Here is a 17,515-nt window from a genome sequence, read left to right as displayed (position 1 = left end):
TTGCTAGTAGATGCACTGCAGCAAGGACAGCCACCAGCAGATCAACCAGAAATCAAATATATATAACGCTACTGTAGGCGTAAGTAAGCCGTTTGGATTCTCCTATGGCTATTTTCTAGCCAAGTATGAAAGCACACTACTATGCCAGATGAGATGACGCTGAGTTATTAAAAAAATAAAGTAAAATAAAAAGTAAATGGCAGACTGTGCCTAATTGAAATCCAACCCCTGATAAATTTTCCCACTTCGGTCTTTGCGATGGATATGTGCGTCACTAAGCGCAAAACACAGCGGTCGCAACTCTCACTACAAATTGCTCACAATTTGCTAGTAGATGCACTGCAGCAAGGACAGCCACCAGCAGATCAACCAGAAATCAAATATATATAACGCTACTGTAGGCGTAAGTAAGCCGTTTGGATTCTCCTATGGCTATTTTCTAGCCAAGTTTGAAAGCACACTGATGAGATGACGCTGAGTTATGAAAAAATAAACGTAAAATAAAAAGTAAATGGCAGACTGTGCCTAATTGAAATCAAACCCTAATAAATTTTCTCACTTTGGTGTTTGAGGTGGATATGTGTGTCACTAAGAGCTAAACACAACGGTAGCAAGTCCCCCTGCAAATTCCTCACAATATGGTACTAGCTGCACTACTAGTGCCAGCAAGCCCAGCCACAAGCAAACAAACAAAAAAAAGTATAACGTTATTGTAGCCCTAAGAAGGGCTGTTGGGTTCTTGTTGAATCACTCCTGCCTAACACTATTCTAATAGAACACCCTAACGCTTTCCCTGACCAGCAGCAGCTCTCTCCCTAGCGGCATCCAGACACAGAATGATCCGAGCAGCGCGGGCAGCGGCTAGTCTATCCCAGGGTCACCTGATCTGGCCAGCCAACCACTGCTATCGACGTGTAAGGGTACCACGTCATGCTGGGTGGAGTGCAGAGTCTCCTGGTTTGTGATTGGCTCTGTTTCTGGCCGCCAAAAAGCAAAACGGCGGGAGCTGCCATTTTCTCGAGCGGGCGAAGTATTTGTCCGAGCAACGAGCAGTTTTGAGTACGCTAATGCTCGAACGAGCATCAAGCTCGGACGAGTATGTTCGCTCATCTCTAATATTAATATCATTGTGGCATGGAAGCAGCAGGGTGGCCACCCAGTTATCAGAACTGGTGATTATCCAGGCAACTTAGGTCATTGTCATTGTGCAGGCCCTGAAGTATATTGTAGTGGAAATGTGAACTCATGACATGCACTTTAAGCAGCACCCTGGCATGTATGTGTGGTTGGCCAGGAACCTTTGCAGCACCAGGTTCAGCACATGTGAAAGGCAAAAAGTATGTGTCAATCTAGCCTGGCCCAACGCTGCGGGCCTAAGGTTTAGCAGCAACAACCACTCATCTGTCTGCTACAGGGAGTTCCCGGGCAGTTTGTGTCTTTCGCCCAGACTGATTTGAGCATGGAGGCTGTATGCCTAGTTTTTGCCTATAGTACAGTTTTGAAATTAGCTATTGCGAGTTTTCACTACAAAGAATGAGATGAAGCTTGCTCCTCATTTGGTTATCAAAGTTTTCTTCTGACTACACTGTGTTTGATATATTTTTCAGCTTTGGGGCTTGTATGCGGGATCATTTAAGACAATAACAATCCCCTGCTGAAAACAATGTCCTCTGTAGTCAGGTTGAACAGAAGCTTCGCAGGAACTTAATAGCAAATAGTTCCCTCCAGCAATTAATCCTGCAGCTGCATTCTCTTTCACACAGCAGGCTGCAGTATATGCGTAAGAGCATCTCTGCAGAAAAATTGGGTTCACAAGATATCACAGCTTAGCATAGTGATGTGGGAGGGGTTCTTGTCACCTTACGTTCTCTCTTTCTCCAACCCCGATAGCCCTCCATCAACCCATAGTGTTTTGTCACCTCCCTAATTTAGTAATGCTATACATGTCGCCTCCTTGAGCCTATGGTGATGAGAGGCGTCCAGGAGCCATCTAAAGAACTTTCTGTTGGTGGCCCTAAATTAATGCCGAATACTTCTATTGATGTATTGTATAATAATCTTTCCATAACTTTTACATATCTAGGTCAATTCTTTCTTAAGTCTTATTGTATGCACAACAGTTTAGCAAATAAGAAGCAATGGTTTTATCATATTTTAATGAATCGTTGACCTAAATCAATATATAGTCCAAGCAACTGATCTTTTAGGAAGTCGATTTCCAACCAGCTCTGTTAATGTTTTATTTTTTTAAGCATTTTTCATTTAGCTTTCAACAATCACTAAAATATTCTTGTCGGTCTCAATGTTTAATTTCAGGTATGGTAGAGCAGCCACTGACCAGATCCAGACACTCCGCTGCTATGTACTTGTACTGAGGGCTACCATTGCCTGTGAGATTACAGAGCATCAAATCCCTCCCACCTCTCTTTTCTGCCTGTGTGAGTCACTCTATATTCAGAGCCGTGCTTGCATGTCTGTTAGAGCCGGAGCTGCAGTGAGCACTATGAGAGCTGTGCACTCCTTCTGGGCGAAGTGACAAGTCTTTCGTATGGATGTGCCATTCTTTTCAAGGAGATTCTAGGGAAGAGAATTGGGAATTTCAGTACCTGGAACATGTCCTAAAGCACTTTACGAGCTTTCTACCTTCAGAATTATTGCAATGAAGGTAGGAACTTTCCCTTTTCTGTTCTCTTCAAGCATCCCAAATGATTGCCCTATTATTAGATTCCTTTCTGCTGTTATGATATAGGAAATTTGGATTATTTTAATGAAACATTGCTTTTAAGAGTTACCCACTATAAAAGCTGGACATACCACAATACTATAATACATATGTTCTAAATTATTTTCAGATGTAAGATTTTATTATAAATATGTTTGAAATATTCCTTTTTTTTCATTTCTAAATTTTACAAAAAAATTCTCCTAAGACATTTACAGTGTCTTTAGACTTGCATATCTGTACAGTGACGAGAGCTCGGAGAAGCTTTTTCTATCAAAAATACCCATTTTTGTATTGTTAATAAGAGATTTTGTGTTAAAGGACTTTGCAACCTGTTTTTCGTTATCAGCGAATGATGTCAGTCACACTCTGAGCCAAATAATGAACACCTTCATTTCCAGCAGTGGAACATACTGTGACCTATCTATTTCATTCCATTAAACAGAAGTGTAAAAGTGACTGTTGTGTTTGTTCAATTGTGTTTAATGGATTGTGACACTAACAACAGTTTAGTAGAGCAAACAGGCTAATCATTATGGTACAGTGACATTTCCAAACATCAACCCTTAAAGTGGTTTTATCATTGGATGTCGGTCAGGTGTTGCATTGTGCCAGTGAAGCCACCTGTGCAGTCATCATGACTTATGAGTAAGATCTGATATAGCTTTCTCACGCCAAGCATATTAAAAACATACAAACATGATCCCAACCTGCCTCAAATAGATTTTAGCTTTGGGTTTATATAAAAGGAAAGGTATTTATACACCAGCCAGAGATTTTTATGAAACTAGTCCACCAGATAATTTTCATCTGTCAAAAGAAGAAGAACATCAGTAGACTTAATGGAAACTATATGAAGAACTGAAAGCTTAGTCCAAGATAAAATCTGTCTACTATTTGCATGCAGCTCTTGCTACATAATAGTTTATAGTTGTCCCATATCTTGAAGCTTATAAAGAGTGGTGTCTCTAAACCTCTACTAGATCACTTAATATAAGTAGGAAAGGTAAATGTTGAACACAAGTTTCCTTTTTTGGAGTAGGTCAAAATTCTTACTTCTTCAGATGGTTTTTGGATGGGGAAAGTTGTAACTAGTTGTATCTATAAACGTGAGAGGTAGAGTTTGCTAACTACTCTTAATAGTAGCTCAACGAGAAGGACTTAAGCAAGATACTCCCATTTATGATGTCCATATGACCTCTGAGGAGATCATAAAAATTTGACATGTAATTGATACTGACAGGGAATCATATCATAAAAAGTTGGCACCAACAATAGTTTCAAAGTTCAGGAAATACCAGTATCTATTATTATGTTCAATAAGGAAAGCTTTGGAGAGGTCAACGTCATGATGTTTTAGACGAGGTTGAATAAAAATGCAGGTTCATCAAGTAGAACCTACAATGCACATAAGTAAAATATGCATCCCCCTCTAAACACTGTAATGCAATAATAATAATATGAACGCATGATTGCTCAAGCAAACTTGAAATATTTGAAGGCCTTTAAAGGCATCTCCCATCAAAAAAATCTATAGCATAATGTCTTGTAAATGTATGATGCAAGCATTTCTGACCATGTGAGCCTCACAATCACAAGTTGAAAGAAACCTTTGAAGTCTTGTCATGTATCAAAAGTGGTATGGACTCTCATGATAGGGATGTAATATTACCACTGTACAAGGCATTGGTTCGGCCTCACCTGAAATATGCTGTCCAGTTCTGGGCACCGGTCCATAAAAAGGATGCCCTGGAGCTGGAGAGGGTTCAACGTAGAGCCACAAAAATGATAAGGGGTATGGAGGGTCTTAGTTATGAGGAAAGATTAAAACAACTAGATTTATTTAGTCTGGAAAAGAGACGACTACGAGGGGACATGATTAATTTATTTAAATATATGAATGGTCCATACAAAAAATATGGTGGTAAGTTGTTTCAGATTAAATCAAATCAAAAGACGAGGGGGCACTGTCTCCGTTTGGAGAAATCAAGGTTTAATCACCGGGGACGACAGGGCTTTTTTACTATGAGAACTGTCAATCTGTGGAATAGCCTGCCTCAGGCGCTGGTCACAGCAGGGTCAGCAGAGAGCTTCAAGAAGGGTCTAGATGCCTTTTTACACCTAAATAACATTGATGGTTATGCTATATGGAATTGTTTCCCCTAAATCCCTTCCTCATCCAATCCCTACCCTTCCTTGGTTGAACTTGATGGACAAGTGTCTTTTTTCAACCGTATAAACTATTAGTCCATGAGGATATAAGCCCACAGACTATTACCAACATGCTATACATGTTGTCCATCTATATTATGGGATACTCAACGTTGCACAAAAAGAGAACTTTGAAAAACTTCATACAAAGGCGTCACTGAGATGGAGAAGAGTCACACTGGCCTGACCCCTCCTAGATTGCTAATGTCTCATATAAAGTTAATCACCATTAAGCACCATCTTCAGCAGCTGCCAACTCGGCTGTTTTCACCACTCAAAGTGGAAATGGAGTTGCACCTCCATGCTTGATAAATAAAGCCTATTTTTTTTCTTTCATGTAAATTCATAGTTGTATTTGTTTTTATATCAGTTAACACTGGCATTTGGTGCTGCCATTTTGAATTTATAGTCTACAGAAGTTCTCATTAGGCCTAGATTCTTCAATGCTACTCTTATCAGCACTGACATTTAAAAAAGGCAGAAAAGATGCAATTTCATATAAAACATTATATGTTTAGGAAGGGATGAATTTCTTTTAGCCTGGTAATTGGAAATACTATTTTAAATATTATAACTAGTATTTTATAGTTCTATAAAGGCTAAAGGCTTCTTATAGTAATGGGCAAAATAGCTTGTTCAGCCACCAAAATTAATATGAAGGTTTTGGGCAATAAAGACACTTTGGGCCCCCTCTCTAAACCACCATCAAGTAGAGACGCTTGGGGACACAATTATTCAGGATTCTATGAACACCAAAGGTTTGGACAGATTCACTGGAGGACATTTCCGACATGGCCCTATTGATCAAAATGGTTCAAAAAGAGAAAACTGAAAATCTGAGTTCCTTATGCTTTAACATTTTGGCACAACTTAGGCCATGTCCCCTAATAGGAGAGACCACATCCCCTTTTATAGAGAACACACCCCGTTTTGTGCATCAGTTATCAAGGGGAAGAATTCATTCAGATACATTTTATCTCTTGTCACCTTTATATTGAGTGTAACAATGTACTTTACACTCTTGTACACATTCATTGTGGCAGATTCATCAGGTCTTGTATGACAGTTTTCTGGCATACAACCCATGAAATGATTGCCTCGCAGCCATTGAGATTACTATCCTCTTTTGCCGAGGGAGCATGGAGGGGCATAAAGCGGTGTTGCTGCCATTGGTGTATGCCGGTGCACTTACTACGGCTAGCTTCCATTAAAACTGAATGCTGGCCTGGTGCAGATTTGTGCGGGAGCCTCCTGATGTGTCCGATGGTGCCGGACGGCTGGGACCTCCATCATACACCAGTGCATGATGCGCTGGTTTATAAGAAATGTCCACTTTGGGGGATTTTGGGTATTCCAGTCCTCAATACTGAATCCTGTGCAATGTGTGCACTTTTTTATATATTTTTTATTTGTTTTTGTGTCATATTTGATATAGATTGTAATCAATTTTACTATTTTTTGTACAATTGTGTTCGAGTCATTGAAACATTTCCTTTGCTTGTATCTGGCTTCTGTACACATATGTATCATCCTTCATTAAATAAGCCCTGCCCATTGACTCAGCTGCAGGATACCTCAATCATCTTGCTCTTCTCTACCTTATCTTAGCTCTGAATTGGTGGTTGGGTGATCATTATTTTTTGACTCATTGGGGCACATGTATTGGATTGTGTGCCTGTCTGTTTCTGCCTTTCTGCTCGTCTGATGCACCTTAAAGTTAGAAATATCTGGCTTATTTTCAGATTTTGCAAAAAAAAATATTGAATTGAATGTTACTAAAGACTCTGTTTTATTTGCTAAACATGTTGGTGACTGGAGAGTGTTTTTGAAAAAACTTGGAAATGAAAAAATCTGGTATCAGGTTAAAACTCAGGCTTCAAACTTCAAAAACTCAGAAAGTGTTAGTATGCCGGTGCAATTTGTGACTGTTACTGGATGATAAATCTTGCATAACTTAAAACTGTATATTCTGACTGTAACAGTATAAGTGTCTGTACCATCATCTTCATTTGTTTCAATGGATAACTTCCAGACTACTAGTTATTTTCTCTTGTACATCACCAACATTCTGAAGTGCAATATAGAAGTTTTGATCTCTGCAGTCTCTATCCCAATGTCAATATAACAACCCATAGGAAACAAATTGACCTACATCATCAATATCTCAAAATTTATAAAAACTGTTTAAAAAAACAAAACTGGACATCATACAAATGTTGCTGGTATAGGTAGGCGGTACTGTATCAGTTTTAGTCTTCGTGAAAAATGTAAAAACGACTTACCCTGCTCTTCTTTTTAGAGTGCTTGAAAAGCAATTTCTGTACACTCATTACTATTCAAATAAGCTTATTTTGCAAAGTAAAGAATTTTTCTTTCTTTTTCATAAAAAAAGCCACTACATAAAATTTAATATTATTGTAAAACCACTGAAATCCCTAAGCAGCGCTCTCATGTAATTAGAAGTGCTCTGTACACAGCCACTTAACCAGGTTCATTGTATCTTTGAGCAAAGGGAACATTTAAAGAGGATCTGTCATCCGATTTCACAATACAGAGTTCACATATTAATAAAATGAATAGATCTCAGTGGCCGGATGCGGCTGGTGTGCTCACTACGAAAAGCCATTGCAGATATTTCTATCATCCGGATTAAAACTTTTCCCACATTATATTAAAATGAGCAACTAGTCAGTTAGAACGATTAAAAGTCCAATGTATTTAGGAGCTACAAATTTTTTGCCCTCCTAGCCGTAGTGTCCGTCTACTTTAAGTGTATGTAACTTCTCTTTTGATGCTAAGATCTCAGACTGCTCAAGACAAAATACAGTCTCGCTGGCTCTGGAGTAAATAAGACAGCAGATGGAGCCTGATGCAAGAAGTACTTCCACAGTGAATATGCTGATGGACCATGGATATTTTCTTACTGACAAACCAGCAGTCGCACATTTTCACGCTGAATTTAGATTGCATTTGGTAATACGATTCAAGTGCAGCAGGGATGAGCTTGTCCCAATTGCAGATGCAAATCTATGCATTTAGACCTAAATGCTTGTGATGGGTAATAAGCAACATGTGTTTTGCCAATAAACAATGCAAAACACATGTTGCTTATTACCCATCACAAGCATTTAGGTCTAAACACATAGGACATTGGGAACGGACCCGACATATAGGTATTTGATAAATGTATTTGATACATGTTTAGGCTTAAAAATTGTGACAAGCTCCTAACTTCTAATTGAGCAGTGATTGAGTTTTGCTCTTGAATACACTGGTCTTATGAGGCCATGTTCTTGAATACAATAGCCTCATAGTTCCTCCCAGTAATATGTTAATTTTAATATCTGGCCGGAAAACCTTCAAAAAGGATTTGAAAGCTATTCTGACATGACTTTCCAAAAGTAAACATACATACTAAGGTCTCAGAGATCGCTTTGATAATGTTCTTAATGCAATTTGTATTGTGAAATCTGACGACAGTGAATTATCTTGGGTTGATCTAGAGTAACATTACAGTTCAACTAACTTTACTTATCAAATGGAAAGGAGAAAACATAAGAAGAAAACATAACCTGCGACATGACATATATAAAAAAAAATAACAATGTTGTAGGAGTCAACATTGTTGTTTCATTATTAGCAGTATTTTTAGGGTTTTAGTAGAGTATCTATTTGGGGCCATTTCAGAGCTGTTCGCATAAATAAATATTATAATTACCTCATGTCTTCAAAGGGGCTCACAACTAATTGTATTCTTTCTTAGACATACATATTGAAGGTAACTTGTCATCAGGTCTTCACCTTTGAAAAACAAGCAGCAGGAGCAATATCAAACCCTGTAATGCGCAGACCGCTCCCCCGCTTCTGTCATGCGCAGTGGAGACACAACCCCTCTCCACTGCTCGCTGCACATGAAAGAAGCGGACCACACATATTAGTATTTGATTATTGTAGATGAATGACACGGCCAGAAGGGAGGGGGTAAGAAGGGCTTTTGAGAGTCATTTGCCGAGAGATGACTCTTCTGAAGAACAAATATACCAACATGACTCAGATGGTTTCAGATGCTGTTTCAAACTTCATTTTAGGGGGAAATAAGCAATGGATTTTTACTACAAAACCATATTTGGAAAGTTTGAATACTACTGCAGTAAGAATCATAGGAAGCAATTCAATCTACATATAAGAACATACTCACATCTTGCAGATGTTACCGAGGGCTGCATGGTCCAAAGGAAATAATTCTACCTATTCAGGAACCATTCTACTATTTGCCATTGACTACATTTCTTTAGTCTGGAGAAGAGAAAACTGAGGAAGATGTGTTCACATGAATGTGTAAATGGTTGTAAATCCCACTGTAATGAATTAGTTGTTCCTTGGGAAAGAACAGAGAACATAGGGTCACTAATTACAATTATTCGATTTCATCAGAAGGTGTCATCTTGTTACAAAACATCTGTACTTGTTTGGTCTTCAGCACCATCCTCTGTCTATGGTTTGTGGCCTGGGCTTGTGGGATGAGCTGATAAATGTGATTTTGTTTCATTATGTCCTTAGTAATTTCTGCTCTATTCCTTTTTTGTATTAATTGATTTCCACCACACCCCTCTCTCTCTCCAGTAGTTTTTGCCCTGAGTTTCAAGCAGTTAAATTAGCTGAGATAGGTAAAATCTTCCACCACTCACATTTCTTCTCTGTATCTCTGCCTTATCTAAATGGAAGGGGCTTATTTATCTCATAAACATTCTGTAAGCTACTCCTTTCTTGCTTGCTATAAGCCTTATTTTGAGCTTATAAATAAATTTGAAAATTTCTTGACCCCTTGCCTGTTATCTGACTATCCACATGCCTATCAATTCTGTACTGCATTTGTACTCTTGTTTACCGTGACTACTTTTCAGTGCTTGTATTGTCTTGTCTCTGTCACGGTGTTTGCACTTTGCTGCAGAAAGGGAATGTTGATGAGTTCACACCTACAGCTTAGGATAGGCTGGGCATTTAGATAGCAACAGCTAGGAGGGGGTTACTAAGGACTCACTGACCTTTGTTCTTTTAGTCCATCCTGGCCATTCCCTTACTTTTAATAACACATTACTATACAATGGAACATGCTCTCCTAGGATGTAGGAAAAAGGTATGGTGAACTTTAAATAGGGTTAGATATTATACTTGCATACTGGATTTGTGGTATTAATGTATGTCCCATTGCAAGTAGGAATCAGAAGAGGATTTTTTTCCACTTTATGGCAAATTAGGACTTTGCTATCAACAAAATGTTTGTCCTCTGGATCAACTTGGGCTTGTAAGTGTAAAGTGGTTAAACTTGATGGACATAGGTCTTCTTTTTTTCTTAAATTACTACTCGAGATAAGTGGATCCAAACTCTGACGTATTGCCAAATTGGTGGGCATGCAGCCAATCCAGCAAATGGATGCCCCTAGCTAAAATCCATAGCTGTAACTGGTCAGGTGTCTCACGGCTATGGCTAGTAGCTAGGGGCCCTCTCATCTTGACTTACTAAAGAATGTAACTATGTAACTGTTAAGCTTGGATTAAATCATTATTTATGTGTAGCATCATTACAGCTTCTCCAGTAAATAGATATAACAGTGACCTGACACTTGCATATGCTGTTGGTTTCTATAAAGAGTGTTAGACTAGGCTCCCTAATGTTGCAAGTTCTGATTCTTTATCTCTTAGAATTCAGCAAAGCCTTTGAGATGTTAATACTAATCTCTTTGAGACCAGCAACAGAAAATCAGTAAGAAATAAGTCTGCCGAGTTATTTCATCTTTCAACTCCAGCTGAGAACTCAGAGTGTTTTCAATGTACAATACATGAAACAAAACAGCTGCCATTTGTGTGGCTTACAAAGCTGAGAGTGCCACTTTTGGGACACATCAGGAAAGGTGTGTAAGGGATGTGCATGTGTCTATGGATCAGTGTTTATCCAGGTATCACAGGATAGAAGGGACCATAGAACCACACAGGGAAAATCCATTGTATATTAAGCTTGTCTCAGCTGTGATTAATAAATAACTCCAAGACGGGGTAAACTCTGCAAGTTGATACCAGGATGTTGTGTTGTGGGATTGGTGTAACATCTGTTGAGTCTATAATAATATCACATTTTGAAACTTCTGATTTTAATGGCATTATGATCCATTCTGCTACTGGTATTTAAGGGGATATTCCCATGAAGGCAAGATTCTTAAGTATACTCAGGATAACAAAACAACACATCGCTAATTCAACGTTATTAACAAAACTACAGCATTTCACAGATGTAATTCCAACCTGTCTCTTTCAGTCCTTTATACAAATGTGGTTGCCCCTGGATATGACCGTAAAGCTTCTGACTCAGGTTGGATTCTTCTAAAGAATAGCTTCTGTTGTCTGCACACTGCAGTTCTCTCTGCATCCTGCCCCTCTCCCTGCATTCCAGGAGCAGCTCAGACACAGGCACTTCCTGTTAGCGAGTAGTGTGCAGAGACTTAATCTACTAGCTACAGGCAAGATAAGGTCTTTATCTGAGGAAGGCATATAGCTTATGTGTTATAGGTGACTTATCATAGCTGTGAGTGTCATTGTGTTTTATATTCATCTCACGGATTTCATCATCTCTCATCTCTGATCTGTCTCATGTCTTTTTTTCTATATGTCGAACCATCACTGAGTTATAGGAAATAAAACAGCAATAAAACTAAGTAAAATTGTAAAGTAAGGGGTTAAAAATTCCTGCATGTCCCACAGCTGTCCTTTGGTAAAGAACAATGAATGTAGGTGGTTGCTTAAAGCATTAATAGTGCATACATGGCCACTACTGCCAGAGTTCCTGGGTGGTCATATCCAAGAACAGTTATCTTGTTTCTTTGTGATAATCGGGCTGCATGTATTGAAAATTATCTTTACACCAGTACAATTTTGCAAGTGCAGAAATGTATGTTTATAGCAAATGAATTAAATTAAATGTGGGAATATGGTGTTCCCCTTTAAGTTTCCTCACATGTCTGTATGGACAACAAATGAAATCCACAACTAATGAGAAAAAGTAAGAACTTAGTGAGTAAGAAAAACGGACTTACTGTAAAGGGGTATTGCAAGTCTTATTGTATGCTTATTTAGAGCTATTTCACTATATCACCTCAGCCATTATCACCATAAGTAGCTACTAGGTTAATATGAGAATGGTATCTAATAACCCTGAAATTCTCCCCAAAGCCAGAATCTTTATCTTGCAGTGATAAAAGAAAACAGAAACAGAAACAGCCGTCTAGACCTTTTCCTAAGGCTGTGCTTTGAATGGTGCATAAGGAAGACAGATCGCTCTGTGATCCACTACTAACACATAAACAAAGCGTCTCTACTAGAGGCTATCAGGGGGAGCTTGACGGGTAGAGATCAATGCATGGAGTTCATCTTTACAGTCAACAGTCCTTCTTGGTCAATAGTTGCAGTGCTCTATAATTGCCATGTATTGTATATTCTACTTTATGGAAATGACTACAATTAATTCAATGTGTAGGACATATAAGACAGAGTTCCTATAAAGGCAGTCCCCGGGTTAAGTTCTGGAGGTTCATTCTTAAGTTGAATTTGTATGTAAGTCGGAACTGTATATTTTATAATTGTAACCTCAGGCAGAATATTTTTGGTCTCTGTGCCAATTGGATTTTAAAAATGTTGGATTGTCCTAAGAACCAGGATTAACAAAACGAGCTTAATTGCAGACACATTGGAAAACTGTTACAGCTGTTTATTGTAGCCTAAGAATAAAGTACAGTAATTTAACAATATCCAGAGGGAGGTTTCAAGACACTGGATCATCAATCAAGTATATGAGCCTCACGTATATCAGTTGTGTCTGACTTGGGTTTTTTTTTTACCAGAAACTGACACAATTGATGCCTTTTTTGTGCATATTGTGCATCATTTTGGAATTCAAAATCAGAACAAAGCCAGACATGAAATACTGCATATTTTTCTACCCTGCACAAGGAGCAATCCAGTGATGTAACTAATGTGCTGGATGCCAGAAATCATACCATAAAAAAGGATTGGCTCTGGATCAGTTCACTTTTAGTATTTCTGTGCACTACAAGAACTGAGGTTTATCTGTGGACATATCTAATATCTGGCTTACGTAGTTGTTTCTAAATGACAGTGTGTATCAGTGAGTGCAACTGCAGTTTATCCGCTCAGCCAAGACTGTTACATGTGTATATTGTAAGGAAATAAACCACCTCTCTGCCTAAGCCACTTTGACATGAAAAGGAGTTGTGGACAAACTTACAGAAGTCTCCTTCCTGACTCATTCAGATATTCAGAGGTGCAGAATATGGGCTAAAGCATTGGGGCAAACCTCTTATAATAATGATAATAATTATTTATATAGCGCACACGGATTACACAGCGCAGCACAAAGCATGTCAAATTGGTCCCTGTCCCCATGGGGCTCACAATCTAATCAACCTAACAGTATGGGAGGAAACTGGAGGAAACCCATGCAAACATGGAGAAAACATACAAACTCTTTGCAGATGTTGACCTGGGGGGGATTCGAATCCAGGACCCCAGCGCTGCAAGGCAGAAATACTATCCACTCAGCCACTGTGCCGCCCTTCACCATTATTTTCTGGTGTTTCTTTCTATGAGCAGTATTGTTGTAAGTGCATTGAGGAACTGCAGAGTCTGTAAAGTTATAGAGCAACATGTAGGGACTGATGCTGAGGGGGTGTAATAATATGTAAGTCACCAACAGTAACTGGTGTGTTCCAGCACACCTCTGGCATTAGCGTCAGCACAGAAGCAGTGCCCTGAAAGGAATTTTATAGCACAGGTTTTCATGGCTAAGAAGATGCACGTAGAAGCCTCACGTCACAATGCCAAGTGCCATGGGACTTGCATGTTCTGTGTTGTGAAATTCTCTTTCTAACAGTTTCATTGTCTTTTTTGTATTTTGTGAATGCCAGGAGCAGTGTCCTACCTAGGAGAGGCACGGCCCCATATGAATGGGGCCCCCTAAGAACACATACATATTTGTATACTCGGGCAGAACACAAAACACCCGAGCCTATAGTCTCTCCCCACTTGAAAAAGGACTCCATGGAGATTCCGAAACGCGTTGTATAACCGAGACACCAATACAGGCGGTCCCCTACTTAAGGACACCCGACTTACAGACAACCCATAGTTACAGACGGACCCCTCTGCCCACTGTGACCTCTGGTGAAGCTCTCTGGATGCTTTACTACAGTCCCAGACTGCAATGATCAGCTGTAAGGTGTCTGTAATGAAGCTTTATTGATAATCCTTGGTCCAATTACACCAAAAATTTTGAAACTCCAATTGTCACTGGGGCAAAAGAAAAAAAATTGTCTAGAACTTCCATTATAAAATATACAGTTTCGACTTACATACAAATTCAACTTAAGAACAAACCTCCAGACCCTATCTTGTATGTAACCCGGGGACTGCCTGTAAATAGTTTTCTTGAGAAGATCTCTCCGAATTACTTTGGCTATCAGTGTGCTGCAGTGACAACTACCCTCTCACCCAATATTTGTATACTCATACATTTATACACTCCGACACACATACACGTATTTATACACTCATGTACAGTATAGGTGGATATAGATGTATAGGTAGTAGCTGCTCACTTCATATCAGTCTACTCTGCTCCTGCTGCTCTTTAATAAGCTACTTGCAGATCTGACTACGTTTTCAGTGATGGGTTCATGTTAAACATAGTTCTGGATCTCACTTTGTAGTTTATTAAATATTATAGTCTGAGGAGAGAAAGTTTTGATAAACATTTTGCCCTCAGAGAAAGGCTCTATACTACTGAGGCAGTTTCAAAGTGTAATAACAGTATTGCAATGGCAGAAATAATTGCAGAACGTTATATGTTATTTACATTGTGAAGTCTTATTGCAAGCAAACTGATGTATTAATGGTCCAACAGGCAATGTAATATTTATAGCAATAAATACAGGGAATTTCAGCTAAGGCATAACTGTCAGCTTAGTAAAACATTTATATTGCTTATTCCGTGTCTCTGTTTAGGAATATTCATCTCTCCTTTTCATTCAGCACATACAAAATACTACTTACTGTATATCACTATTGGTGCTGGGGGCCATGGATTTATCAGGATACCATAAAGGGCAAATGAACAGCATTATCCATTCTTCCATTAAACGGTTGTCCACCTTAAGCACATTACAGCAAATAATTTATATTGTTTGTGTAATGAAAAGTTATTGAATTTTCTTTTTTTTATCTATGCTTGCTGTCTTTTTATAGGAAGCTTCTATGTTTACTTCCTGTATATAAACACCAAACCATGGTCATGTGATCTCACACTTTGATTAAACTGTGTGTTATAACGAGCCATGCACCTGTGTGACATCCCTTGACCATGGACTGGTGTTTATCTACAGGAAGTAGCTGATGAATTTTCCTGTTGCACAACAGTAAGCAGACAACTAGCAGAGATCTAGGAAATCGTGAAGAATTTATACAGAATATATTTTGGAACATTTTATGTTAAACAAACAATATCAATGATTTGCTGGAATGTGGACAATCCCTTCAACTCTTTCATGTGGTTAGCGGTGGAAAGTTCATTACAAGTTCCAAAGGCTCTCTTAAAATGTAATAGAAGGATTTTTATGGGTGTATCTACAACTACAGTGACAACTATGACTGAAACATGACAGATTTCTACTATAACTGGTGGCATGGCATGGGTATTAAGGAAGAAGTGCAGAGTGTTCAAAGATAAACCATAAAGATAGCAAAAATATATTTTTTAACAGCAAGGAAACATAATTTTGATCGTTTTAACACCTATCAATAGAAAATAAGAGGTACTGTGTATACTCAAGTATAAGCTGAGTTTTTCAACACCAAAAATGTGCTGCAAAACCCTAACTTGGCTCATATTCGAGTCAATGAAAAAAAATCCCTGTATTCACCTTTTTGATGCCCACTATAGGTCCACTTTTGTCTTTATTTCCGGCTCCATCTTCGGGGTCCCCCGGCTGCATTGCTCAAAGCGCTTGCCGACATCAAAGTGTGTGCACTGCCATCATGTCAGCAAGTGGCTGACATCATGGTGTATGTGACGGGACCACGCGGGGAGCCGAAGATGGAGCCGTAGCTGGAGCTGAAGACAGAATAGGACCTGCAGGGGGCGTAGGAAAGGTGAGTACAGGGCTTTTTTTTTAATTGACCCGAATGTTTTTTTTTTGGGGGGGGGGTTAGGCTGGGCAGGGGGCTGCTGGCTATATAGTGGGGGGCAGACATTGGCTATATACGGGGGTGCAAGTACAGGCTACATATGGAGGCAGGCACTGGCTATATACTGAGGGTAGGCACTGGCTATATACTGAGGGTAGGCACTGGATATATAAGGGGTGACGTGCACTGGCTATATATTATATACTACACCAATAAAAATCATTGTATATATCTGCTACTGACTATAGATAATGTCCCAGTTTATTTACACGTCCTGTGCACAGAGCATACCTAGGTAACTCTCAATAGGTTGGCTCAGGCCTATTGCTGCCTAAGGACATGAAGCTGCTGTAAAGCACATTGCTAAATGCTGTCAGCACAGCTTGGGAAAGATCGCAGTGTTCATAATCATTGGCAGAAACTAGAAGAAAAATACCTACATACAGAAAATAAAAACAGAGTAGAAACAGATGCTTTATAGTTTAAAGAAGTTTTAAATCACAGATAGATTCCTATTAACGTATATATTTAATACATACTATAGATGCTATAAAAAAGTGTATAAATAATATAATATAAATAAGTGTGTAAAAAAGAAATTATCATTATTTTCTAAATTGCTTCATAATATTATCAGAAAATATTACTAAAATTAGGGGGCGTGGCCTAGCAGCGGATGTAAGCGGCTGTGTGATAGCTGAGCTCCGCCACCGGAATCCTGAATAACCCGTAGCTGCCGCCGGGTTCGGCTGGAAAATAGCCACCACGGAGCGGGAGAGTCAGCAGCACCGGCGGGTGTCCTCCAGAGCCGCAATGACGGGGTCAAAGCGGCAGAAAACGGCCGAGAAACAGGGAGAGAGGATGAGCCAAGATGGCGGCCGCCAGCAGGCAGGATCGCGCGCGCAGAAGTCTCTGCGACCGGACACTGCAGCCAAGCTGAGTGGCTATGCACGCATGGCCCCAGGGTCGAGTGACACATCCCTGTCCCAACTGACACAGTCTGGAAGCTCCCCGGGGTCCAGGTATGCTATACTGTCAGACCTGCAATCCGAAGGTGAGGAGGAGATGGCAGGGGAAGAAGCCAGGGAGAGCAGACAGCAAGGGCATAACCAAGATTTAGAAGAGGAGGAGGCTGAACCCACATTGACTGATGTTATGAGAGCTATGCAGCATAATACCTCTGCACTCCTGCAGTTAACTGGTCAAGTGGGTAGTTTGAAAGAAGAAATATTGCTTGTGCGCAATGATATGCATAAAATGGCTGAGAGAACAACGGCTGTGGAGAATAGAGTACCAGAAATAGAGGAAGCGCTTCCGCCTGTGCGCAATGCA

At 39.5% G+C, this 17,515-nt stretch overlaps 1 protein-coding gene across 5 annotated transcripts in view; it reads left to right on the top strand.

Annotated features, from left to right (window-relative positions):
* The window catches only part of HRH2 (histamine receptor H2), a 138,738-nt gene that overhangs the window by 57,218 nt on the left and 64,005 nt on the right, over window positions 1-17,515 (top strand). For 3 of the 5 annotated variants that reach the window (XR_011854852.1, XR_011854851.1, XM_072146051.1), the window contains exon 1: window positions 2,335-2,665. The exons of 1 other annotated variant lie outside the window; for it this stretch is intronic. The gene's annotated coding sequence lies outside the window, so the exon portion shown is untranslated. Of the gene's footprint in view, window positions 1-2,333; window positions 2,666-17,515 lie in introns of those variants that run through there. One more of the 5 variants, XM_072146053.1, reaches the window with a different exon arrangement.

The sequence above is a fragment of the Engystomops pustulosus genome, chromosome 4 (assembly GCF_040894005.1).
Source record: "Engystomops pustulosus chromosome 4, aEngPut4.maternal, whole genome shotgun sequence".
NCBI classification, from domain to species: Eukaryota; Metazoa; Chordata; class Amphibia; order Anura; family Leptodactylidae; genus Engystomops; species Engystomops pustulosus.
This window is presented reverse-complemented; position numbering and strand designations above follow the sequence as displayed.